General features: G+C 39.0%; 1 protein-coding gene across 1 annotated transcript in view; it reads left to right on the top strand.

Annotated features, from left to right (window-relative positions):
• PDSS2 (decaprenyl diphosphate synthase subunit 2) overlaps positions 1-27,138 on the top strand; it is a 313,717-nt gene that overhangs the window by 147,886 nt on the left and 138,693 nt on the right. The window lies entirely within an intron of this gene.

The following is a 27,138-nucleotide window of genomic DNA, read 5'->3' as shown; positions in this document are numbered from 1 at the left end:
TTGTTAATATTATATTGGGAGCTTTTATTTTTATCCATAGAATAAGGAGTTGGAGATGTAACCCAAAGCCCTGATGGTGTCCAGGGACAGAATTCCACTTTTTTCCTAAAACTGGGAGGTCAGGCACGGTTGTAATATATATGCTGTCTTTGCAGAACACATGGTCATCAAACCTAAAATTCAGACAGCTTTACATTTTGAGGTAAAATAGGCTCATCACATACAGAAGAAGCCTTTATTTCTGGGAGCTACATTAAAGTCTGTAGTTCATACTATTCCCTCATCCCTCCGGGGCTCTCCCTGGCCCCCTCCCATTTTGTGCCCTCTCAGTTTATCACACTTCATCTCTTGTCACATCTTTGTCTCATGTTTCCTCCACATCTGGTTGTGCTTTTTTTCTGTTATTGAACATCATCTAATAATACCTAAACCATTTAAACCCTCTGGAATAGGGCAGAGGTGAGAGCAAATGAATAAACTGAAGATCTTAGAGCAGTGTAAAGAAAGAGACGCACTGACAAAATGGCTGCTCTGGCAGAGCTGCGAGGTGCCCTGGAGGAGAGGCTGGCCATATTCCTCTGTCTCCACTCTCAGCAGGCTCGTTCTTGGTTTGTTCCTTGAGATTCATAATTACATGTAGTAGTGAAATGAACTTAGAGCAGTAGTGACCAGCATGGGGCCTAGTTGCTTTTACTTTTTCTGCAGTTCAACAATATAACTTGTTTTTGTATTATGATTGACATCTTATGATTATCTGTACCTTTTGTGACTTCTGGTTACCAGAAGCTTTTTCTGGTAGAAGAAAAGCGAAATTCAAAGCCAGGAATAATGCTGCAACCATTTATACAAAGTTTTATGTACACAATATGTGCAAAGCTATAGATGTAGTATATGTTTTGTTTTTTAAAAAATCTTTGGAGTCTATACATTTTTTGTTCATTAAATGAAAAATGTTGGTAGGTTAAATACTGCTGAATTAAAACACTGTTGAGGAAGGGGCAACGGCAGTCACTTAAAAAGCTAAATAAGAGTAGATATATAGGGCCTGTTTAAAAAGGCCCAATATTCATGAAAAAAAGAAATCTGTTATACTAAAAGAGGAAAATGAGTATTACTATCATGCTATCATGATGCTACTCTAAATGCCTCAAAACCACCTAACAATCCATTCAGGAATCTGCCATATTGTATACCATAGCCATATATAATAGCTGTACTAGAATATAATGGCATTTACATTTAAAAAAAAAAAGGCAAGCTTTTGTAAGTATCTGATTACACCTGAGCTATACTGGATACCATAGCAAAAGAATTAAACCAACCTGTCCTCTGCTGTCTAAAAGTTTATTATATTTTACAGATGTTTTGAGAGTAGACACACATATTAGACATATAAGATACCAGAAAAATTAAAGTGATGTATATATAGCTCATCCTTTTGTCAGTTTAAGGGGAAAGAGACAAGGATGCTTACCTCATTCATATGGGGGGTAAAGATTAAGAAGAATAACCAACGGAAATTCAAAATTTGGTCATGACAAGTTATTCAATCAGACTTACAGTTAACATTAAATGGATAATACATTCATCCACTCTGAAATTTGACCATATGTGGACCTAACAAAGGAATTTTTTCTGTAACATACTTTTTATTTTTTTAACATGATCCAAACTGTTCTAGAACTTTCTTGCTGACTTTATTTCATAAAGTCCATCAATCCAACTTCAAGATGTTTTCTTCTAATTAGGAAGACCATTTTTTAAAAGATTTCTAAAACTGTGTATTGTGATAATCTGAGGTAAATGATCCCACCCCAGCCTCCTCTCACTTGTTCGCCCACCTTCCCAGTGTATTTCTTCCCTACAGTTCTCATTGGGTAGAATTGTCACTTTAGCTGTTACTTCCCTGGGTAATCCTTACCTTACTTCATCAAGATTTCAATTAGGTCCTCTTCATCTGGGCTCCCTTGGCAAGCTGTATTTTCTTCTAGGACAGCAATTATTGCCCAAGATTCAAATCATTTGGTTTCCTGTCCAAATTTTTCACTGACCTGGCCATGAGCTTCTCAAGTACAGAGATATGCTTTTCTTTCTTTCTTTCTTTTTTCTTTTTAATGAATTCTCAGACTCTATCACAGGGTCTGACATGACAGCACTCAATAAATGTTCATTAAATGAAAGGAAGGGATCCTTGAATAATCACTACAACTGAGGTCTGTTAATAAAATGTGGGAAAAGTACATTCAGAATATTATCCTTCTAACTGTAATGAATTTTGATATTTTATTAACAGTAGTCCAATCACGACTTTAGAAATCTCTTCAAAAGATCTCTTTGCTACAAATGTTTATCCTGCCAGTAATTCAGATGCTGTTAACCAGTTATCTGCTGATTTGGCAAAATCCATTAAGTATCTATTATTTTGAAATATTTATTTAAATCTTTGTAACTTAGTCCAAGATCTGCCTTCTTGATCACATCTTTCTGGTTATAATAGTTATATCTGCAAATTCTATTTTATTAAATATTGATAAATGTGGATTTGCTATAAAAATAAGAAAATGGGTTATCCTTTTAAGAAAATAAGTATTTATAGCAATTGGTAAATTTATTAAAAAATTATATACAATGACAATATTAAAATGTTTAAAAATAAGTTAATGTAAACAAGACATTTTAAAGTATAGGTTGGTACTTCATTAACTTTAATTTTGTGACTTTTGTCAGTTGATGTCACAACCTTAGTGTTATTTTAAAAATAGTTTTTATAGGCCGACTTAATTAAGTAACATGGTATTTGCTTATTTCAAACAGTCTGCCTTTGTTCCTGTCCAAGCCATGCTGGCAGGGCATTGCTTTTCTTTTCCCTTTTGTTAATATTCTGTGTTAGATAATGGTTCTGCAAATAATAGATTCCAAGGACCTTTGATCCACCGTTACTGTAAAATAAAATGCAACTTAATTTTTTCAGGGCATAATGGTTTTAACCTTGTGTACTAATTTGACTGTGCTTATGGGGGCAGATCCTTAAATGAGACACAAATGAAGGAAAAATTGCTAATGCTGCCACTGTATATCTAATGAGCACTGTGTAATAAACCATAACCTCTTCGACATTTCTCTGGAAAGCAGCATGATTATTTTGGATAGCTAGCCCTTTGTGGATGGCTCATTACCGTCTGGCATAATATGTATTGATAGAGACTGTAATTGTCAACTCCTATTTGACATGCTGCCTCTAATAAATATGGCTTGCATCGCTGGAGCCCACTAATGGTTATATGGGAAACTGTAATTAAAGAAAAAAATATATTTTTAGGTTAAATAAGTATATATATATATATATATAAAATGTCTCTATAGAAGATTATCTGCTTCCTTACTGCCACCACCCCCAGCTTCTTGTCATAGAGTATTTGAAGCTTCCCTGAAGGATTGGTGCTCTTTTATCAGTATAAGGGCCAACATGTGACAAGATGTGTGTGTGTGTGTGTGTGTGTGTGTGTGTGTGTGTGTGAAGCATTGCCATTGGCAAAGAATTGACAATATGAAAAGCTCCTTCTACATATATAACATCCATAATACTATAGTATTATTTTATTTTCTTCTGTTTTTAGAGACAGGATCTCTCTCTGTCACCCAGGCTACAGAACAGTGGAGCAATCATAGTTCACTGCAACCTTGGACTCTTAGATTCCAGTGATCCTCCTACCCCAGCCTCCCTAGTAGCTGGGACTACAAGTGCTACCTTCATGCGCAGAACAGGATCTTGCTATGTTGCCCAGGCTGGTCTTGAACGCCTGTCCTCCAGGAATCCTTCAGCCTCAGCCTCCCAAAGTGCTAGAATTACAAACATGAGCCACCACACCTGACCTCATGGTTTTCTTTAACTTTATTTTCCTCAACTTTATTTTCATTTTGTTATAAGAATATTATGTTATTTCATAGGAAACGAAAGAAGATACCCTACTCAAATTACTAGGAAATATGAACCATTTTAAAGATATTAAAAGCCCACAAAATACATTACATAATATTTAGGCTGGAAGAAATGTAAATTAAAGATTAAATTGGGCCCTGCTTCATATTGTAAAACAAATGTAGGGCCGGGTGTGGTGGCTCACGCCTGTAATCTCTGGCACTTTGGGAGGCTGAGGCAGGTGGATCACTTGAGGTCAGGAGTTTGAGACCAGCCTGGCCAACACAGTGAAATCCCATCTCTACTAAAAATACAAAAGTTAGCTGGGTATGGTGGCTCATGCCTGTAGTCCCACCTACTCAGGAGGCTGAGGCAGGAGAATTGCTTGAATCTAGGAGGCAGAGGTTGCAGTGAGCCAAGATCATGCCACTGCACTCCAGCCTGGGCAACAGAGCAAGACTCTGTCTCAATAAATAAATAAATAAATAAAGTAAAGCAAAACAAATTTAAGCCTAGTCAATTTATAATTTCTGAAAACATAGAATTGGAGTTCTAAAAAGTATTTTTATTGTCAATGTGTAATTGTAATATATTCTGAACTTCTGAACAAGGAAGTATTCTCTTAGTTTATGTGCTACAATTCATTATTTTTATTAAATTCTCAGCATAGGATATAAAATTAGAATGTAAGCACATGTTTATATTTCCTGGAGTAGGCCTAGAAAATCTTGTAAAAAATTAGGCAGCTCCCAGATTTCTTCTTAGCAATGTGAAGTCTGATATAGTTTTCAAACTAAGAGAATGAAGCCCCAGGGAGGTGAAGAAAAGTAACTGTTGGAAGACCATGACTCTGCTACTCACCTACCCATAGTTTTCAATTCTGATCCTATTTGTCTAGGCAAATTTTGTAAACTCTCTGAGGACCAGGATACTCATGTATAAAAATGGGGACAATACCATCTGTTTACCACAGCTGTTGTAAGGATCAGATGAAAACATATATGAAGCACTTAATGCAATACTAGTAGGTAATCAGTAAATATTAGTTTTCTTCTCTTTCCTCTTTTATCCTCCCTTCGTCCTTCTACCCTCCACAGGTGGCCACATTTCTAATCTGAGGCATTCTTTATTTTCTCAAGTATGTCCTGTCCATGAAGCATAGATTTTTAATCTTGTTAGGTAATGCTAGCTAATAGCTATTAACAGCCAGGCCCTGTTTCAGTTTTCTTACATGTGTCAGCTCACTGAATCAACACAACAACCTCATAATAAGACATAAGTGCTGTTACCATCCCCATTTAACAGATGGGGAAAACTGAAGCACACAGAGGTGAAGTAATTTGCTCAAAGTGACATAGTAGTGGGGCCAGGATTTGAACTCAGGAAGTTTAACTCCAGAGCCCATACTCTTAGCTTAGCTATACTACCTCTGCAGGTCATCTCTCCTCATGTTCATAAGACAGAGGGAAAGAATAGGTTCTGGTAGGGTTCTAGAGAGGCCTGATCCACCTACAAAGGATTGAATTGTCCTTAAAGGACAAATCCAACATAGCCATCAGGGGTAGCAAGAGTATTTCTGGGGAGGATGGACGGCAAACCAGTGAAGGGAGTGAAGGGAGTAAAGGGAGATGCAATAGTGCTGTAGGATACCAAGGAAGGGAGAAAGTGAGGAATAACTATTTTTGCAGTAGACCTGCCAGCAAATGCCAAATACTGGCAATATGCTGCATGCACTGTGCTATTTCCTCTGCATGGGATATCATTCCTACCTTTCTTCATCTGACTCTTACCTCACTTAAGATACAGTTCTGCTCTCCTTTTCTCCAGGAAACATTCCCTAATCCCCAGGCCAACCTAAGTACTCTTTTCTGGGCTCCCTTAGCACACTGTGCATAAGTGTGCACAAACATTAGTGGTGATAATAGTAATAATTACTGTGTACTCAGCACAGACTATGTGTTAGGGCATTGTGCTGAAAACACTTTACACATGTTATCTCATTTATGTCTCAAAACAATCCTAAAAGGCCAATAGTCACAGCCTCTTTATATTGGTAAGGACAGTCAAGCTTAGAAATGTTAAATCATTTAGCCAAGATCTACAGAGCCATAAAGTAGCAGATCTAAAATTTCAACCAGGTCTTTCTTACTCCAAATTCATATTCTCAATAACTACAATACATTTACCATACTTTATTGATATTATCTGCTTTTATTTTTCTCATAATCAGATTATAGACTCTTCAAGGACTACACTGTATTTTCATCTTTTACCCCACATCCTATCAAAATTGTCCTTTAGAGGAGAAAAAAACAAAATATTGAAGTGTGCTGATTGAAGGCTGGGTGTCGTGGCTCACGCCTATAATTGCAGCACTTTGGGAGGCTGAATCAGGAGGAACACTTGAGCCCAGGAGTTCAAGACTAGCCTGGGCAACATAATGAACCCCCATCTGTACAAAAAAGTAAAAAATTAACCAGGAGTGATGGCACATACTTGTAGACCCAGCTACTCGGGAGGCTGAGGTGGGAGGATTACTTAAGCCTGGGAGATCAAGGCTGCAATGAGCCATGATTGCACCACTGCACTCCACCCTGAGTGACAGAGCAAGACCCCGTCTCAAAAAAAAAAAAAAAAAGCTGGATGTGATGGCATTTTGGGAGCCCAAAGCAGGTGGATCACAAAGTCAGGAGATCAAGACCATCCTGGCCAACATGATGAAACCCTATCTCTACTAAAAATACAAAAATTAGCTGGGCGTGGTGGTGTGCACCTGTTGTCCCAGCTACTCGGGAGGCTGAGGCAGGAGAATCGCTTGAACCCAGGAGGCGGAGGTTGCAGTGAGCTGAGATCGCGACACTGAACTCCAACTGGGCGACAGAATGAGACTTCATCTCAAAAAAAAAAAAAAAAGCTTATTTTTGCTAAATATACTTGAATTTTAAATGTATTTTATAATGGACTGAGTTTAATGTGTAGGAGCTAAGAGAGTTTCTCCTTCCCCTCTGAAGGTTCAAGCCTGCATAGATAAACTGACAATAGACAGATTAAGAGGGAAAATTTAGCACACAAATGTATTTATGAGCACATGGACCTGACAGTCCTGCAGATATGAGACTCAGGGCCAGATGGCTGAGGCTTAAATACCCTCTTCATAGAAAGGAAGGTAGTTGGGGGTCTGTAGGCAATTTTAAAGTGGTAGTAAATGATTTTTAGGGGAATGAATGGGCTCAAAGACAAGACAGTGGTTTGTAAATGATTCTCTTTGGACGCTGAATGGGATGGAAGGACAAACCAGTTATGGGAAAGTGAGGGGCAGAAATTCACAGTGAACTAAGATTGTCTTAATATGCAGATAAAGCGTCCTAGGTAATCTCTCAGAGCTGCTCTCAGAACAATAGATGAAAAGTCTCTCTGGGCATGGTGATTACTTTTAGTCTTTTCCCTTTTTTGGCAGTGAATCTTTCCTGGTTGTTTTTTTAGATTCTCAGGGAGAGGGAGTCTTAAGACAATTGCATTTTTTTTTTGAGATGGGGTCTCGCTCTGTTGGCCAGGCTGGAGTGCAGTGGCGTGATCTCTGCTCACTGCAAGCTCCACCTCCCGGGTTCAAGTGATTCTCCTGCCTCAGCCTCCCGAGTAGCTGGAACTACAGGTGTCTGCCACCACGCCCAGCTAATTTTTTGTATTTTTAGTAGAGATGGGGTTTCACCGTGTTAGCCAGGATGGTCTCGATCTCCTGAACTCATGATCTGCCTGCCTCGGCCTCCTGAAGTGCTGGGATTACAGGTGTGAACCACCGCACCCGGCCTGAATTTGCTGACACTTTTATCTTGGACTTCTAGCCTCCAGATCTGTGAGAAAATAAATGTCTGTTTAAGCCACCCAGCCTGTGGTATTTTGTTATGGCAATCCAAGCAGACAAATATAGTATGTTATTCTAGATTTTCTTGCTTTAGGACTTAAGTAAAATATTATATGAAGAAATGTTTGGAATTCATAATTTAACATGATAAATATCCAACTGTGGGTAGTGCCATGTAACAGCTTAAGATATGCCATTAATAATATAATTAGAATAATCATGTAAGGACTTTGTAGAAATACAGAGAAATGGAATTGCATGTGTTATCAAGGATTCGCAATGACAACCACCTACCATAAGCCACCCGTGGCACACCCCAGCATCCTTCTGTTCCTACATTGTGGGCACCAGGGCTTCACCAGCACTCCTTGCCTTCAGGACTCCTGGCTCAGTCTTTTTCATAGAGAAGGCTTAAGGTAGGCCACGACCTGTACAATGGAAGGAGAGTTCAGTTAGGAGCCATCTAAATTATTACTTAAAGGGAAGCCAAATGGGTACATTTTTATCTTTTGAAACAGCTTGCCAGAGTGTTGTGTGTATCACCTCTTGTTAGAAATCTTGACTGCATTCTTTTCTTCAGAATGAGAATGAAGACAGAGGGCTAAGTTAGAGCTTCTCTGCTCTCTTCAAACTGAGTTAACTCTGTAAGGCCACTCTGATTAATATGTAGGCCTTTGTTTTAGACCACAGCGGGGCATTGTGCTTAGATGAAAATATGCAGGTGAAATTAGGAAGTATAATGACTTGATATTCTGATAATTAACTGGCAGTAAATATTCTTCAGTGATATCTAAGACCAACTGTTAACTCATATTTCTTTGGTAGCCTAATTTAAGTAAAACTTTCTTTTGTCTCTGTGTGAAAATGACTTTTTCACAATTCATTTATTTTTTTCTCCTTAATTTATCCAAATCATTTGGGGCTGTGGCTAGAAGATGAAGGATGTTCCTGGATTTTTCTCCTTTTTTGTATTGTTCTCATTTCTTTTTCCCTCAAGCACTGTCTAGAGGAGACATCCAAGCCTTTGTGCTAAATCTGTGCTCCACCCATATTCCAGTTTCAGTCAGCTGGCTGCAGCCATTTTTATACCACTCCATGGCAGCTGTTGACTCTGTTCATTGTCTGGCAGGGGCGGTGAGCCCTGTTGGGACCAGTAGCAGCAGCAGCAAGCTGACTGGACCCCCCCAGCACATTATGGTGGCAGCCATGCATGGCATGGAGAGTAGGTAGGTGTGTAGCAGCAACCTCTTTGCACTCAGTAATCTAAAGTGCTCCTCATCTAAGAGAAATACAACCTTGCTGTCACCTCTTCTTTGGAGTCTTCCCATTCCTCCCCCCAAATCCTCAGTGATCATAATTGTGTACCCCTACAGCAGTTATAGATTGTGGCATTCAGTTTACACTTAAGTACTATATAATTTTCTTGTTAAATCTTTTCATTTCATTGTATTGTATCTCCAACTAAACTATGAGCCCTCAGGACACAGACCGTGTCTTAAACTACCTTAAGAGAAAGAATACATACTCACACCTTGATACATAGTCATTGATAAAAGAAAAATGCTTTTTATACTTTATATTTCTAGGGTCTAACACATAGTAGATATTCCACAAATAATTTTGTTGATAATAATGATAATCAGATAATCTAGGTTAACAATTCTTTCCATTTTTACCTGTTCTCTTTTAAGTTACAAATAATCAAAATATTTAGTTTTTTAAAGTTTGTTTTTTCATTAATTAACTCAGGAGTAGGCTATTTCATGTAGTCATGAAATATATAGATAGATAGATGAAGGTGAACATGTTTTAGCTTCTTGTAATGGCGCTTATATGTAATCTGAATTGAGTGCCTGTTAAATTATTCTTTCTCCTTTCTTAGTACGTTCTGCTCATCTTTGACTTCTAAATTGGTTTGTGAACCATTTTGTATTATCAACTGTCAGGAAGGCCTCTAAAGGGGGAAATTGGTGGCTTCTACTCAGATATTTCACATTTATCTTATTCCTTATAGCCTTACTATCTTTAAAGCTTACTTACAAATACACTCATTTGTAAAGAGAGGAGTCATCAGTATTTGTAAAATAATTACTGTTGGCTTAGATTACTCTTTAAGTGATTGAACTTCATTGGAAGAAAGTCTAAGAATATGGAGTGGTAAAAGGAAGCTGGTTTCCTTTTTAAAAAAGAACCCTACTGTGGACACAGGAATTAACTAGACCAGTGAATAGGGAAGACAGTAATGGTAGCAACATGCCAAGATGATTAAATGTGGAAATATATAAAGACGTGAAAGGTAATATAATACCCACAAGAAGTGGGAAAAGGTCAGGTTACTTAAAGACATTGCACAGTTTGGTCAGAATAAGCACAATAATATAGACAGCCACCCTCTCAACTGCGTATTTAAAAAAACAAAAGTCTTAAAAAGTAGAAGTGCCCCATCTGTGAGTTAGAGGTATATCAGATGAGCTTCAAGTACCCTGTTTAGTTATTTGAATCAAAATTTTTAGAGCTGTTACCTGGTATTTCCATTGAAAATGTGAGTAAAATGTTTGCTGATTTGAATGCGTAGTTCTATCCCTTTGTAAAAAAGTTCATGTATTCTCTGAGATGAACAGGGGGCGTTTTCAGATATCTCTGTTTCTGATTATTATTATTTTTATCCATGCCAGGCTTTAAGGTACTTGAGAAGGATTCTGATTGTGTTTATCATGTAAAGGCATCACCAAGCACATCACAGGTGCTCAGAAAATATGAGGTTGGTAGAACCATGTGCACATTTGGACATCCTTCTAAAGTACATTTTATTAGTTATTTGTTAAAAATGCATGTTCGCAAAATGTGTGCCTACTTCAATAAGCCGTATTACCTGCCTTTTCCAAAAGTGGAGATGAACACTATATCCAGAATGCCAGAATGAGAAGTCATGGGCAGACACGGGAAAAGAGAAAGATAAGTGTGGGAGAGAAGAAGGTACAACCAAAAGTAATGTGGTCTTAGAGGTCTCTGTGAAAATCAGATCCTTATGCTTATAACTATTTGAGACCTGAAACAAAGATTTGCAGACTTAACATATTTTGCAAACAACAGATTTTCTGAGGTGAAAGGGGCATTTTCAATGTCACTGTTTCTGTTTATTGTGCAGAAAAAGGCAGACTTCAGTAATTTGATTATAAAATTCATCTCTGATCACCTTTGTTTTATACCTTATAGTCGGTGTTAATTGACTTTTAAAATTACTTGTCAAATATTAGTTCAGTTTTTTAAAAACCTTGTATAATGATACATCTGCATACTATATCTGAAGGACCACCAATAAATTATAATTTCTGGAACATATGCATTCCAGCATCATAAAAGGATCTGATTATTCGTACTACCTGGTTTTATTTTGTCATTAAACAATTTTTTTGAGAAATTTACTGTATTAGTCCTTTTTCATGCTGCTGATAAAGACATACCCAAGCCTGGGCAATTTACAAAGGAAAGAGGTTTGCTTGGACTTAAAGTTCCACGTGGCTGGGGAAGCCTCACAATCATGGCAGAAGGCAAGGAGGAGCAAGTCACATCTTACATTGATGGCAGCAGGCAAAGAGAGAGCTTGTGCAGAGAGACTCCCATTTTTCAAAACCATCAGATCTCAAGAGACTTATTCACTATCACGAGAACAGCACGGGAAAGACCTGCCCCCATGATTCAGTTACTTCCCACCAGGTCCCTCCCACAACACATGGGAATTCAAGATGAATTTGGGTGGGGACACAGCCAAACCATATCACTTACAAACAGAAAACTTATGCTTAAGTTGTTTAGTCAGGTTCTGTGGGTGGGCATCAGGAGTTAGAAAAAAGATTCAAAGATAAAGATTGTACTTCTGTCTACTCATATGGCCTTGGGGTACTTGTCCTCTTTGGGTAACTATCCGTATGACATTGAACAAAGTACTTAGAATTTCCAGGCATTGATTTCTACGACTGTAAAATGAGGTACCAGGGTAGATGATGGGTATCCTCAATATTCTTCTATTCTGAAAAGAGTCTTAAATTTGGATCTAGCTTAGGAAGGTCTAAATGTAATGTTAAGGCCCCTCCGCACTAAACTGTAAGTTTCTGGAACCAACTTTTAATTTACTCCATATTCCCAATGCTCTGGGGTACCTTCCACATAAGAGGTACTTAACTTTTTCTTGAATGAATAAATAAAGCTGGAGAATTAGGCCCACTTGTCCAGAAAAGGAAAAAAAGAAGACATTCGTTACCTGTCCACACCTCTAAGCAATTGGTGTAATTAGGAATAGACCATGTCTGCTGCCCAGTAGATAGTTGACATTACATGAATCCCTGTTGCTTGCATAATGAATGGAATTTCATCCATACAACAGTCCTGTGAAATAACTGTTGTTAACCCCATTTAGAAATGAGGAAACCAAGGCCTTGGAGAATGAAATAACTTGTAAGATTCTACATGTGATAGAAAATGAAGCCAGGATTCAAAATCAGAGCTTTCTTATAACAAAATTTTTCATTTAGATGAACTTAAACTCACCCTAAAGCATAAATTACTTACAGTTCTTCCCAGAGAAAGGTTCTGATGTGGGGAGGCAAGGTAAGAGCAAGAGGGCCATAGATACCTGAAGTGGAAAATGACCAAGTGCTGGAGGGGGACCGGGACTCAGAAGCCACACTTGCCACCCCTCTAGAGTTGTTCTTGATCCAACCATTGACATTACTTGAAATATTTGGCAATTTTCTTTTCAAGAAGGTGTGGTGTTAATATGAAAAAAAAAAGTATTTGCTGATGAAAAAAATTTATTGATTGTAGAAGCATTGTCTGGGAGTTAGGGCACCTGGATAATAGTTCTAATATCTAAAACCTATGAGACTTTAAGTTATTCAGTAGACCTTTCTGCTCTGCTGAAAGTCTAAATCAGTGATTTTTCACAGGTTTATGAAAGAGATTTCAATGACTGGTCAGGGCTGGGGGATAAAGAGGTAACTGGAGGGGCAGGAAAGTATTGCCCACTACCAAGAGGAGCATCCAGAAGTCCAGAGGACTCTGTGGTCTGTGCCAAGCCCAGGATTTCCCCACAGGAATGCCTGTGGTCGTATGATGGATGACTCCCTGTCACCACAGGTTCAGGTATTGCTGCTTTGTGGGTGGCTCACTCTTGAGCGATACTTACCAGATAGTTGGTATGTCAACTTTTCTCTAAAGATTTATTTAAATGGAAAGATGAGTTGGTTTAAAATCAGTAATAGGTAATATTTAGTAAGTACTTACTATTGAAGTTATTGTTCTAAGGACTAGATATACAGTAATTTAACCCTCATGACACTTTGACACATGTGCTATTGTTACCATCATTTTACAGATGAAACGACTGGGCACTGAGAGTAGCTGAGCACATTGATCCAGCTCACGCAGCTATTAAGTGGCATAGCTGGGATGTGAATCTAGGCAACCTGGCTCTAGAATCTGCTCTTTTAAGTTCTGTGCTATATGGTGTCTCTATACATAGATAAAAATCCTAAGAAAGGACTTAAAGGTAAAATCTAAAGAAAAGCATTACATATATAAGAGTACATGTAGAATATGCAGAAATGACAAAAAGTGATAAGTAAATAACTGAAGTTTGTAAATGTAGCTCTGGAGCATTGCCTCTAGCAACTCCCAGATAACCCTGAATTTCAGATTCCCTGGAGAAAGAAGCTAAGGGCCTTTGATTGGGCCTGTTGCTCAGCTCTGGGTCACTCAACCAGGGTTGGGGAGACTGAGGGTCACATAGAACAGACATGGCAGCTTCTACCCACTGTATAATCTCAGTGGGGAAGGGAGAGGAAGCATTTCAAGAAAAAAGGGGATCATTATCAGGGTCCCTCAAGAAGGTGCCCACCATAATAATCAATGGCTAAGTCTGTGCTGATGTCAGGGCATAAGTTAGAATTGTTTTTCTTTTCTGAATCCTGGACATGAAGTTTATGTCCTTGTTATTTCAGAGACTTATGGAGAAGTTACAGATGGTCAAAAACCAAATGGTTTCTCTTTTTGCTTTGAAAGTAAAATAACTCATTTAGGAGTTATCTAACACAGTTTTAAATGTCATACTCTTTGATCCTATAATTTCACTTGTACAGATATGTCCTACAGAAATACCCTACATATGCACGTGAATATATGTATGAAGATGTTCACTGCAGCAGTGTTTACAATAATAGAGAATAGGACGTGACCTAAATATTTTTTAGGGGTCTGGAGAATATTGTGGTACATCCATACTATAAATAAATAACCATCATTAAAAAGAATTAGGTGGTTCCATATTTTGTGACATAGAAAAGTCTTCAAACTATATTAAGTGAATAAAGCAAGTTTTAGTACCATATGTATAGTATGAACACATTTTTATGGGAAAATGCATAGCATTTGTTCCATGGTTATAAATGCATAGCATTTGCTATATGTTTATAAACATATGTTAAAAACATATAGCAAAAATCTGAAAGAAAATATGCTAAGCTATAAAAGAGATAACTTCTGGGGAAGGAAGTAGAGTGGAAGGATGATGAACCTAGTGGGGACCCAGAGGAGACACTCTATCTCTGTCCAAAGAAATTGCTATGAATACACGTTTGTCCCCTCCAAAACTCATGCTGAAACTTGGTCCCCAGTGTAGCAGTGTTAGGAGATGGGGCTGATGAGAGGTGATTGAATCATGGAGCTCTCATGAATGTTTTATTGTCATTATTGAGGGAGTAGGATGTTGTAAAGGGAGCCAAGCCCATTGTGCTTTCCCTCTTTAGTACTCACTCCCTTGCTCTTCTGCGATGGAATGACACAGCACAAAGGTCCTCACCACATGCCAATCCCTCAACCTTGGATTTCCCAGCCTCCAGAACCATGAACTATTCTTTATAATTTACTCAGTCTGTGATACTCAATTTAGCAACAGAAAATGGACTTAGACAGAAATATAATTTTAATCTGCTAGTAGCCACACTAAAAGTGTAAAAGGAAACAAATGAAATTGATTGTAATATTTTTAAACTAAAATATCATTTTAACATGTAATCAGTGTAAAGCACTTATTATTGAGATATTTTAAATTCTTTTTTTTTTTTGGTAGTAAGTTTTTACAGCACATCTGAATTCAGACCAGCTATGATGTTTTAAGGGCTTAGTAGCTACATGCAGTTGACAGCTATCATATTGATATACTTTTATATTATTTTAATTTTTTTACAGGAAGAGCATACTCTCATATGGCTTATATGATATTTTTTAAAGTAGGCCATTCAATAATTGTGATGTTTTTTAAAGATTCCCTAAGTCTTTATAGGAAATATTATCCAAGAGAGGGAAAGACATACAATCTGCATGTTAAATAGAGGAAAGATTTAAGCCAGGCACTGCGGTTTATGCCTGTAATCTCAACATTTAGAAAGGCCGAGGCAGGAGGATGGTTTGACACCAGGAGTTTGAAACCAGCCTCGGCAACACAGTGAGACCTCATCTCTATAAAAAAAATTAGCCAGGCATGATGGCATGCACCCGTGGTCCCAGCTATTCAGGAGGCTGAGGTGGGAGGATCCCTTGAGCCCAGGAATTTGAGGCTGCAGTAAGCTATGATCACACTACTGTACAACTCCAGCCTGGGTAACAGTGTAAGACTCTGTTTCAAAAAAAAAAGAAGGAAAGTTTAAAATAAGATGGCATTTCCAAATATCTTTTTAAACAATCAAATCCTACAAAATACTCTTATTACCGTGCATGATAAATTATTTTCAGACTTCAGATCTGCCTATAAAAATTGTGAATAGTCTCATTGAAGGCTAACTTTTCTAAAGAACAGTTTTATTGAGAAATAATTTATATATCACCCATTTTTAAGAATACAAGTCAATATTTTTAAATATATTTACAGAGTCGTGCAACTATCATTACTGTCTAATTTTAGAACTTTTTTATTACCTAAAAAATAAACCTTAAGCCCATATAGAGTCATTACCTATTTGAACTTTTTTTTTTTTTTTGAGATAGAGTCTCACTGTCACCCAGGCTGGAGTGCAGTGGTGTGATCTTGGCTCACTGCAACCTCCACCTCCCGAGTTCAGTGCTTCAGCCCAGACCATGCCTGGGTAATTTTTGTAATTTTAGTAGAGATGGGGTTTCACCATGTTGGTCAAGCTGGTCTCAAACTCTTGACCTCGTGATCTGCCTGCCTCAGCCTCCCAAAGTGCTGGGCTTACGGGTGTGAGCCACCAAACCCAGCCTGGACTATTTTTTTAAATTTTCATTTTACCTTTTCAAGTGTTTGGAATTTTTAATGAAACTAATTATAAATAGCAACAATATAAAATAAAAATGTCAACATATTTTTACTGAAAAAATACTACAATCTGTGATAAGATACCCACCAACATATATGTTCTCCAAGGTATATAAATGACAGCTACAGTAGGTGTCTGAAAGTAATGCTTGTTTTTTGTTTTTACAAATGAACTGTAAATTATTTAAAAAAATGATAAAGTGTTTTTAGCACTTTAGGTATCCGTATATTAATATAACTTTCAAGCAAGTTACTTTGAATGGGAAATACATAGTTTATTCACCAGAAAACAAACTTTATTACTCTATAATCACACTGCACACACCAGGCAATTCTTAATTTCACACTTCTTCTTTAGTGTGTGTTTTTGTTTAGATCCACAAAAACTATAGAAATGTTTAAAAGGCTGCCACTGCCTTGCAAGGAAAGGAGTAATATATATACATAAAGTAATGAAAAAGTCCGCGAATCACAATTTATATACTATAAAAAGCTATCTTCATACATTCTTTCAAATTTTATCACTTCACTTTATTGTGATGTGGACTTAATGTGTGTTCACTCGGATGAAAATCCGTGAGTGCTTATTTCAAATGAAACAAGTGTGCCATCTACAAATTTCTCTTTCATAGGAAAGCGGTATAGGAAGATTAAAAGATGATTAAAAGACTCAGGGAGTCTTTATAGGACTCCCTGCTGTAAATAGTAAATGTCAGTAGTTTTCTGTTGGGGGGTTAATGAATAAATGATATGCCTATGCCCACCTCAAATTGCTGTAAAACACATACATGTATATATGTGTACATATGTGTGAATATGTGTTTATGCACGTGTGTGTGTATACATACACTGCAAACCAGTGTTTTTTGTTTTTTGTTTTTTGTTTTGCAGTTGCAAGATTTAATAGAGTGAAAACAGAGCTCCCATACAACGGGAAGGGACCCAAAGGGGGTTACCCATCCGGCTCAAATGCCTAGGTTTATATCCCGATCATTGTCCCTCCCACTGTGCTCTCAGGCAATAGATGATCTGCCTATTTCTTTACCTCCTCTTTTTAGCCTAGTTGGTATTTTAGTGAGCCCTTTTTACTACCTGATGGGTCCGGTGTGAGCTGAGTTACAAGCCCCATGTTTAGAGGTGGGTGCGGTCTCCTTCCCCAGCTAGGCTTAGGAATTCTTAGTTGGCCTAGGAAATCCAGCTAGTCCTGTCTCTCAGTCCCCCTCTCAACAGGAAAACCCAAGTGCTGTTGGAGAGGTTGGCCGACGACCGCTCTTAACTGCTTCCTGCTGAATTGGGGCGTAGTAGGGGTCGTGCAGTTGAGATTTCCTCAGGAGGGGTGCCTTCGATGTCATCAACATTAGAGCATGAACTAGCAGGCTGGTCCAGGGGTCCACGGTAGATCTTAGTCATGGACTGCATCTGGGGCTTCATTTGAAGAACGATTTATAGTTTTACAGCTTTGATTCTGGAAGAGATAAACTTAACAAGGAGGTTAAAGATACAGGGATTGAAATGTAGGCCTGAAGTGCAGGGGGAGGCACATCCAACAGTTAGTAGGGTTTCGGGCCGAGACTTCATGGAGCCCGATGAGGGTGGTATTAAATAGGCTTACCAGGTGAGTATGGGTATGGAGGGTTTCATGTAGTTTTGAGAGGTCTAGTCCTTTGTAGGGGCTAGGGGTGCTATGTACCTGGGTCAGTTGGGAGATTACTTCCTTTACATGTTTTTCTCTTGCCTGATCTTGAACTCCACCCCCATCAGACATACTGGTATGGGTGAAGTAAGGTCCAACAGACAGTGGCTCCAAGCCCCCAGGACAACTGGGAGTAATTATTTTCCCTGTCCAATAATGAGTATTTGCATGCATGCAAAGAGTGGCAGAGTTATAGCAGTTGCGGGGCATAGGGATGTGGGGGTGAAAGTGGGTTTTCATTTAGAAAAACTCCTATACAATGGGGCATTAATATTTCTGGGAAGCCGCATTCTTCATAGAAGCTCTTGGTAAGAGGAGCTACTGGTAGTACAGCAGCATGGAGGGGGTGCAGTGAGTGTGAAAGGGGGTAAGAGAACAGTAAAGAGAAAAATTATGACAAGGGAGGGCCATGGGGATCTACGATTCTAGTTCCTTTCCTCATGGTTGTCGCTTGAAGAGCAGGTGCAGATCCTCTAGAGGTTCACAGTAATAGCTAGCGTTGTCTCCTGGATTTTCGGGTTCCTTTGGAAACCAGTGTATTTTTAAAAACATTTTTTAACTTTTAGTATCTTGCTAATCTAGCAAAATAAAGATAGTGAGATGCCTGGTTTGGATACAAAGACCACTGTTGCTCTCTGCTTTGAATGAGATAATGCTCATCTGTGAGTGTATTAAAAAAAAGACACAACTGGAATTTGAATTTGTGATCTCAAAAAATGTTCTGAGAGGGTCTTTTTCTTTTAATTCTTTATTTGGTATATGTTTGTTTCTTTTTTGAGACAGGGTCTCACTTTGTCACCCAGACTGGAGTGTAGTGATACGATCTCAGCTCACTGCAGCTTCAACCTCCCAGGCTCAGGCGATCCTCCCACCTCAGCCCCATAAGTATTAATAGCTGGGACTACCAGCCTGCACCATCACACCAGCTAATTTTTGTATTTTTAGTAGAAATGGGGTTTTGCCATGTTGCCCAGGCTGGTCTCAAACTCCTGAGCTCAGGCGATTCGCCTGCCTCAGCCTCCCAAAGTGCTAGGATTACAGATGTGAGCCACCATGCCTGGTCCTATTTGGTATATGTTTCTTGTTAACTTCATTTGCTACGGAAGAGTCTCATTTCTTTTTACTGCAATTCAGATCCCATGGGAGATCAGGCCACCTCTTAGGATGAGAACATTTAGGTCTTATGGATTTCAAACTCTTTACTAAAACCTTGCCAACTATGTGTGTATGTATGCATCTGTACAAACACATATGCCTATATATACACACACACATATATATGCACACATACACATGCATATATATGCACACATGTATGTATATAAAGCTACACTATGTATATAGGTATATATACAGTTGCCCTCAATATTCATGGATCTTGGTCCCAAAATCTCACTTGGATACCAAAATCCTTGGATGCTCAAGTCCCTGATATAAAATGGTATAGTCTCTGATATAAAATGGTTATATTTGCATATAACCACTGTGCTTCCTCTTGTATGCTTCATATCGTCTTCAGATTACTTATAATACCTAGTAAAATGTAGATGCTATGTAAATAGTTGTTATAGTAGATTATTTAGGGAATAATGACCAGGAAAAAAGTCTGCTCATGTTCAGTACAAGTATTTTCTCTTGGTGGTTGGTTGAATCCAGGAATGTAGAACCCACCAATACCAATGGCCAACTATATGTGTTTGTGTGTTTCTTTTCATTCCTTACCTTTCTCTCTCTCTTTCTGCTACTTCTTCTCAATAGGAGATTCATATAATTTGTAGTGTGCTTTGGAATAATAACTGAATGCACTATCCCAGTTTTCCTTCTCATATCTTTTTCACATCATACTGATTTTATTTATGATTTGTTTTTTAAAATTTTGTTTCTGGCTGGGGCAGTGGCTCACACCTGTAATCTCAGGATTTTCGGAGGCCAAGGCAGAGGATCACTTGAAGCTAGGAGTTCGAGACCAGCCTGGCCAACATGGCGAAACCCTGTCTCTACTAAAAATACAAAAATTAGCTGGGAGTGGTGGCACACACCTATAATCCCAGCTACTCGGGTGTCCAAGGTACAAGAGTCACTAGAACCTGGGAGGTGGAGGTTGCAGTGAGCGGAGATTGTGCCATTGCACTCCAGCCTGGGCAACAGAGTGAGACTCTGTCAAATAAATAAATAAATAAAATTTTGTTTCCAATGTAATCTTCATCTCACCTTCATCCTTTCATGAGCCTTAAATTCATTCCCGGCCAGGCACAGGGGCTCATGCCTGTAATCCCAGCACTTTGGGAGGCCGAGGCGGGTGGATCATGAGGCCAGGAGTTCGAGACCAGCCTGGCCAACATGGCGAAACCCCGTCTCTACTAAAATACAAAAATTAGCTGGGCGTGGTGACGGATGCCTGTAACCCCAGCTACTCGGGAGGCTGAGGCAGGAGAATGGTGTGAACCAGGGAGGCGGAGGTTGCAGTGAGCCGAGATCGCACCACAGCACTCCAGCCTGGGTGGCAAGAGCAAGACTCCGTCTCAAAAAAAAAAAAAGCAAAAAAAAAAAATTCATTCCCACCTCCAAAAATACTGTTTACATGTTTTCCAGATACTTCTGGGAGTATTTTTTCTAGGAAAGGAGGGATATTGTATATGTACCCTAAGAGCATTTTTAATAGAGGATTATGAAAAAGCAATTAATATTTACTGAAGCATAAACATTAAATCTGAGACTGACTGAGATTTGGGAAACCTTTCTGGGAAACACTGGTCTTTTAGTTGTCACTACCCCTATGTCATCCACTGGTTAGGATGGGGTGTATTCTTTTGTCTGTGCCCATGTGAGAGGCCCCTGCTGCAGTGCCCATCTGATGTTCTGTTAATTCCCTTTCCAGATCTAGACCATTGTAATTGTTTACTCTCTATGCAGTGCTTTGTGAATGGTGGCAGTCAAGCACTGAGGGGAAAATAATTTTTCTTAGGATTTCCACTTCTCTTACAACACCATTAAATGTTTCATTTTCGTATTTTTCTCTAGTTTCAAATTTGTGATAAAGTATAAACATAGTGTTGAATAACATTTTTTTAAACCAGGCATTCTTCAATAACAATGCAAAAAGTATTTATGGAATGTTTACTAAGTATGCAGTACTCTATTTTGGGTAAAGGATGAATTGAGTTCAGTGTTTTATTTTTTTATTGGATTCTATTTTATTTTATTTTATTTATTTTTTTGAGATGGAGTTTTACTCTTGTTGCCCAGGCTGGAGTGCAATGGCACAATCTTGGCTCACTGCAACCTCCGCCTCCTGGATTCAAGTGATTCTCCTGCCTCAGCCTCCTGAGTAGCTGGGATTACAGGCTCCTGCCACCACGCCCAGCTAATTTTTTGTATTTTTAATAAAGATGAGGTTTCACTATACTGGCCAGGCTGGTCTCAAACTCCTGACCTCAGGTGATCCACCCACCTCAACCTCCCAAAGTGCTGGGATTACAGGCGTGAGCCACCATGCCCCGTTGAGTCCAGTGTTTTAAATCATTATATACAAAAATAAAGAGATATAAGGCTGTGAGAAAAATAAATATTTCATTTTTGACATCTTTCATACTCATGCTTCAAAGGCATCATATAAATTCCTTACTCCCTTAGTACGCAATGCCAGCTCTGTCATACATGTAGTACACACGATCTTTCATACTAGACAAAGGAAAGGCTCAGGACTATTCTCACCATGTTAGGGTAGGCTAGGTTATGCTGCAGTGCAAATGGCCCTGAAGTCTCAATGACTCACAAAATAAAGGTCCACTTGTTATTCAGGTGTCATATCCATATCATCCTTACTCCTAGACCAAGGCTGTTGGAGCAGCCCTCCATTTGGAACATTGCTGGTCTTGTGTCAGAAAAGAGACCAGGTGAACCACGACCCAGCTTTGCTTAGCAATGACATTTTTAACTCACTTCTCATTGACAAAAGCAATTCACATGCCCTTACTTGAGTTTAAGAGCGTGGAGATGCATAATCTTCCCATAGGATGATGGTGGTGGTGGTGTTGAACATCAGACTATTTACCAAAAAGATATATAATCTGTTATGTACCTGTTGTCTTTTTTTTCTCTAAAAAAAATTATTCTGGTGTCACTCCCTTCTGGCTTTTCATAAGGTCAAGGAATAAAAGACCATTTATTGCTGTAGCGTGATGCCAGTCAAACTTTCTCCTTCTCCCCACCCCCATGTTCTTCCCATCACAACATTTACCTGGCAATTTGGTGAAACGGAAGGAGCATGGATTCACAGGTCACACTGGCTGTGCTGGTCACTCTTGGAGTGACATTAGGCAAATAACTTGACCTCTCTAAACCTAAGTTATCTCCATATAAAATCTTAATGATTCTGTCTTTATCAGGTTGTTGGAGGTATTGAATAAAACAGTCTATATAAAGCACTTAGCCAATGCCAGGGACGCTTCCTCCCCACATCCCCTCCTATTTCCTCACAAGAGTACTTACCTGGTTTTCACAGACACCCACAAGGGAATATATGGGTTGAATTCAGCGATCAATGAACTTGGATGGAAAAATGATTACATTTTTATTTTCAACATAATTGGCATCCTTCATAATCTTATTTATGTTATATGTTTAAAACCATTTTTCTTAGTAGAATCCTTAGGTTTCACCAGATTGCCAAAGGAGTCCACAGTATAACAGATGTTAAGAACAGAACTGGCCGGGCGCGGTGGCTCACGCCTGTAATCCCAGCACTTTGGGAGGCTGAGGCGGGTGGATCACCTGAGGTCAGGAGTTCAAGACCAGCCTGGCCAACATGGCAAAACCCCATCTCTACTAAAAATACAAAAAAATTAGCTGGGCGTGGTGGCGTGTGCCTGTAATCCCAGCTACTCAGGAGGCTGGGGCAGGAGAATCGCTTGAACCCCAGTGGGGCAGAGGTTGCAGTGAGCCAAGATCGCGCCACTTCACTCCAGCCTGGGTGACCAAGTGAGACTCCATCTCAAAAAAAAAGAAAAAAAGAACAGAACCCCTGTGTCTAGTGACAGACTGTAGATGCTACCCAAAATTATTCCGTTATACAAAAAAAAAATTGTTTCTTTAGGGAGGCAATAAGTTTGTTAGCAGATGAATTATATTTTACCTCAGCAAAAGTATTTTAATCCAAATTTAGCCCCATTGCTTACTAGTCATAAGGCCCTGAGTAAATCAGTTAATATATCTGAATTTCCATTTTCTTATCTGTAAAATAGGGCTAATAACTGTTCTTGGTGAAGATTAAATGAGATACTATATTTTAAAAATCAGAATATCTGGGACATAGTATGTTATGAGTTATGCATTAAGCTGTACACTTAGTACCTGCTGATGACACCTATTGTCTATGGTTTGAACATGCAGGGGAAGCCTAGTGCAGTGCCGTGAGCCTGTAGTCCTAGCTACTCATGAGGCTGAGGCAGGAGGATCACTTGAGGCCAGCAGTTTAAGACCAGCCTGGACAATATAGAAAGACCCTGTCTCTAAAAAAAATTTTTTTTTAATTAAAAAAAAAACATTCTGAGGAATTTCTTAACTTTTATACGTGAAAATACTTGGTGAAGTATTTGGGGGGATATTTAGGATTTGTTCTTGTGTCTCTAGATACCTAGGTTGATTAGGTAGCAGAGCATGCAATCTAATTTTAAGCTTCTCACTGTATAGACTATGCCCTGACACTCTTTTTCATCGGAAACAGATATTTGCCCCTTTATTCCCACCTTACCTTCACATTTCCCAGCCTCAGACACGTTTGATGGCCTAAATGAAGCCTGCCAAGATTCTCTCTTTGGTCCATCACTGCCTCTTGTTATTTAGCTGGAGAGGTCTTTGCAGAATGACATTTCCCTCCTACAGTGCTTACTGTGCCCCATTTAGCATGCAGCCTTCACATTTTTCCTAACCCCTACTTGCTCTCTAAAGGAGAGAAAACCCAAACCTCAGCCTCTTGTGAAGCAATTCAGAACTCAATGCCTGGCAGTCAGCATTGGTCCTGTCACTAAACTTTAATAATGATTGAGATCCCCCTTATTTTGATCCAGTCTCCAGTATTCATAGGTAAAAGTCTGTTTGTCTTCTTCATCTGCTATCACACATCTTTTCTTCTACCCCTTCTAAAATCAAAGTATGTATGCCCACTCCAGTTCACCAGATATTTTTAGCTTTCTCATATTCTGATTTTGCTCAGCAGCATTTTCTGGTTTACTGTCTGGGTTGTCAGTGGACTGTCATTTCTCCCAGTCCAGTTGTACCTGAAGCAGTTTTCATAGCTAAATGACAAACCCTTGAAGAAAGGGGTTTGTAATGAAAATGGAAACTCCAGTGTGCTCTTTGTAATCAGTTCTTTAATCCTCCACCTGCCAGACCATGGATACAATTCGTAATTATCAGAGCAGAGAACTGAACTCCTGTACCACGGCAGAAAGCATGAGCACTATGGGAGGGCAAATGATAGAATCTGCTCTCCAGTGGGGAGGGGGACAGATATTTTGGAAAACTTTGACACAGAATGTGATGTATTTGTATAACCTTTTCATGTAAAACTGTGCTGCAGTCAGAGAGGGGGTCTGGGTTTTCTTCATTAAAAGCTTATTAAATGAAGAAATAGGACAGTCATTTTGCTTCGGTAGATGGGGGTCAGAGAGGCAGGTCTGACCTCCTCAGGATATTAATGTCTGCCTTCAGCCGGGGGAAATGAGCCGTCACTTGAGTTAGAGGCAGCTTTATGTGCTCATCACTAGGGATTCCCATATGTCCAGGGAGCTGCAACAGTGAAAAATGGCAGAGCTCAGTGGTAGAGTACAGAGGGCTCTCATTGGAATTCATGTCAGGAAGCTCAGCTCAGTCTGCCCAGAGCAAGTCTGTTTAATGTTGATCAGCTGTCCATCTGATAAACCGAATTGATACGGGTATTCCCTCTAAGGGCTGCCCTGACAGTGACAGCCGCTGCACCCAGATGTCTTGTTAGGCTTTTTTGGTAGTCTCAAGTATTTTTAACCCCTTTTGTGACACACAAACCCCAAAGTACTTTTAGAAACCTAGATAAGGATGCCTAGCTAGGCTTTCTCTCTGCTTCTCTGGCAGATAAGAGCCCCACATAACTGTTTCTAGAAACCAGAGATTATTATTAGTTAGCTGCCCCTCCTCCTCCTCATAAGCATCTGGTTGACCTGCAGGATAATTATGTGTTGACAGTATCAAGTGTATGTCTGAGTTATTCAAAACAACATTTAGAAAAATGTTCTTAAATATAGTAAGTCACCTGGCTTGGTTATTCTTTATTAAAGTACTCTCATAGGTGTGTTCGTTGATCACTAAGCAGAGCTTTATTATCTTCATGCATAAAGAGACTATGCAATACAAATTTCTTTTCGGTTGACTAATTTCTAGTGATAAATGTGGTGACTCCCTGTTGAGTCCCAACATCCCTCTGCTCTTTCAAGTATGACTACCACCACCAAAGGCATCTTACTTCTTTGTAGATTGGCTGGCAGGTTTGGAGGGAGTTAATTACAGAACACATCAATACTGAGTTTTCTTTTTTGGAAATAAATCAAGAGGGGAGGAAATGAATGCAAGTCTTTGTGTTAAGCTGTTATTATTTTAAAATTATATTTCTGCAAAAGTACCAGTAGTTCTAAATTACAGCACTGAATATGGGAGAATTTTGTTTTAAAGATTTTTTTTTTAATTGAAGTACTACTTAAAAGATTTTTGTCTTTATATTTGTTTTTCTTCACTTTTGGACCTTGTGTTTTCGTGGCATGCAAGATTCTAACATAGACTGAAGTATCTAATCTCTTTGAAGTGAGACCAGCTGCAAAGACTTTATTTTCTGCTTCTTTTCTGTATACTCTAACTTAGAATGGTGGGTGAGCTTTTCTAAAAGAGACACAGAGCTCTCAGTACCCTCAGCAATTGCTTAGTGTGTGCTCAGAGCTGGAAGTAAGGCCTGGTCATTTTTTCCAACCCTTGAACCTGTAACTTGATCACTACTTGGAGGTCATTTTTATTACAGCCTACAGCCTTGGCATTTTTCTTTTTTCTTTTCTTTTTTTTTTTTTTTAATAGAAATGAGGTCTCTCTATGTTGCCCAGGCTGGTCTCAAATCTCCTGGGCTCAAACAGTCCTCCCACCTGGGCCTCCCAAAGTGTTGGGATTACAGGCATGAGCCACCGTGCCCAGCTGGCACTTCGCCTCTCATGGTTGAGATTTTTCATTTTCCTACCCTATTTTTAAAAATAGCATTCTAGGCTGGGCATGGTGACTCGTACCTGTAATTCCAGCACTCTGGAAGGCCAAGGTGGGAGGATCACTTGAGGCTAGGAGTTCAAGACCAGCCTGGGCAACATAGTGAGACTCCCCCAGTCTCTACTAAAAAAAAAAAAAACCGAAAATTAGCTGGGTATGGTGGTGCGCACCTGTAATCCCAGCTACTGAGGAGGTTGAAGTGGGAGGTTTCCTTGAGCCTAGGAGTTTGAGGTCATATTGAACTATGATAACACTACTGTACTCCAGCCTGGGTGATAGAGTGAGACCCTGTCTCAAAAAAAATTTTTATAAAATAAAATCAGGATTCTCATTTCAAAATTTAAGAATGAAATAAGATGAATTTTGAATGATATACTCATGGCCAACCCCAAATACAACGTTCCATTTTAATTTAAGTTATCAACATGAATAAATGACAAAATAGGAAAATCCTTATGTTTACCTAATTATCACAACTTGAATGACTCTTAGGACTTTAAGTCTACTTATAAAAAATTAATATTTGGCACTTATAATTAGTTAAAAGTTATCATCATGAAAGATTCTTTTACCTGGCATGGGTTTACAAAATTGTGTATGCTTTTCCTTTTCATTAGCGCTCACATGCTTTTTTTTTTTTTTTAACGGTTTGAGCTTGATATTATTGAAGCATGTTTTAGAAATTTTTTTGCTTTTATCTGTTTCTCCGTCTGCTCCCACCCCGATTATTTGCCCTGTTCTTTGGGACTTTGGGGAAAGAAATAAAACACAAACAAGCGGGGGGAAAAAAGCTAATATATCACATGGCAATAAGAGCTATGGAGGGGAAAAAAAGCAGGAAGTAGGGATCGAGAATGCTGATGGTGATGAGAGGGTTGCTATTGTAAATGGCATGCCCAGGGAAGGCCTTACGTACAGAGACGTGCACTTTTGCAGAGACCTCAAGAGGGTGAATGACTAAGCCTTGTAGATACATAAGCCAAGTGCAGTCCAGACAGAGGAAAGGGCAAAGGCCCTGAGGCAAGGATAGGCTTGGCATGTTTAAGGAATAACAAAGA

Source organism: Pongo pygmaeus, chromosome 5, assembly GCF_028885625.2.
Source record: "Pongo pygmaeus isolate AG05252 chromosome 5, NHGRI_mPonPyg2-v2.0_pri, whole genome shotgun sequence".
Classification (NCBI taxonomy): Eukaryota; Metazoa; Chordata; class Mammalia; order Primates; family Hominidae; genus Pongo; species Pongo pygmaeus.
This window is presented reverse-complemented; position numbering and strand designations above follow the sequence as displayed.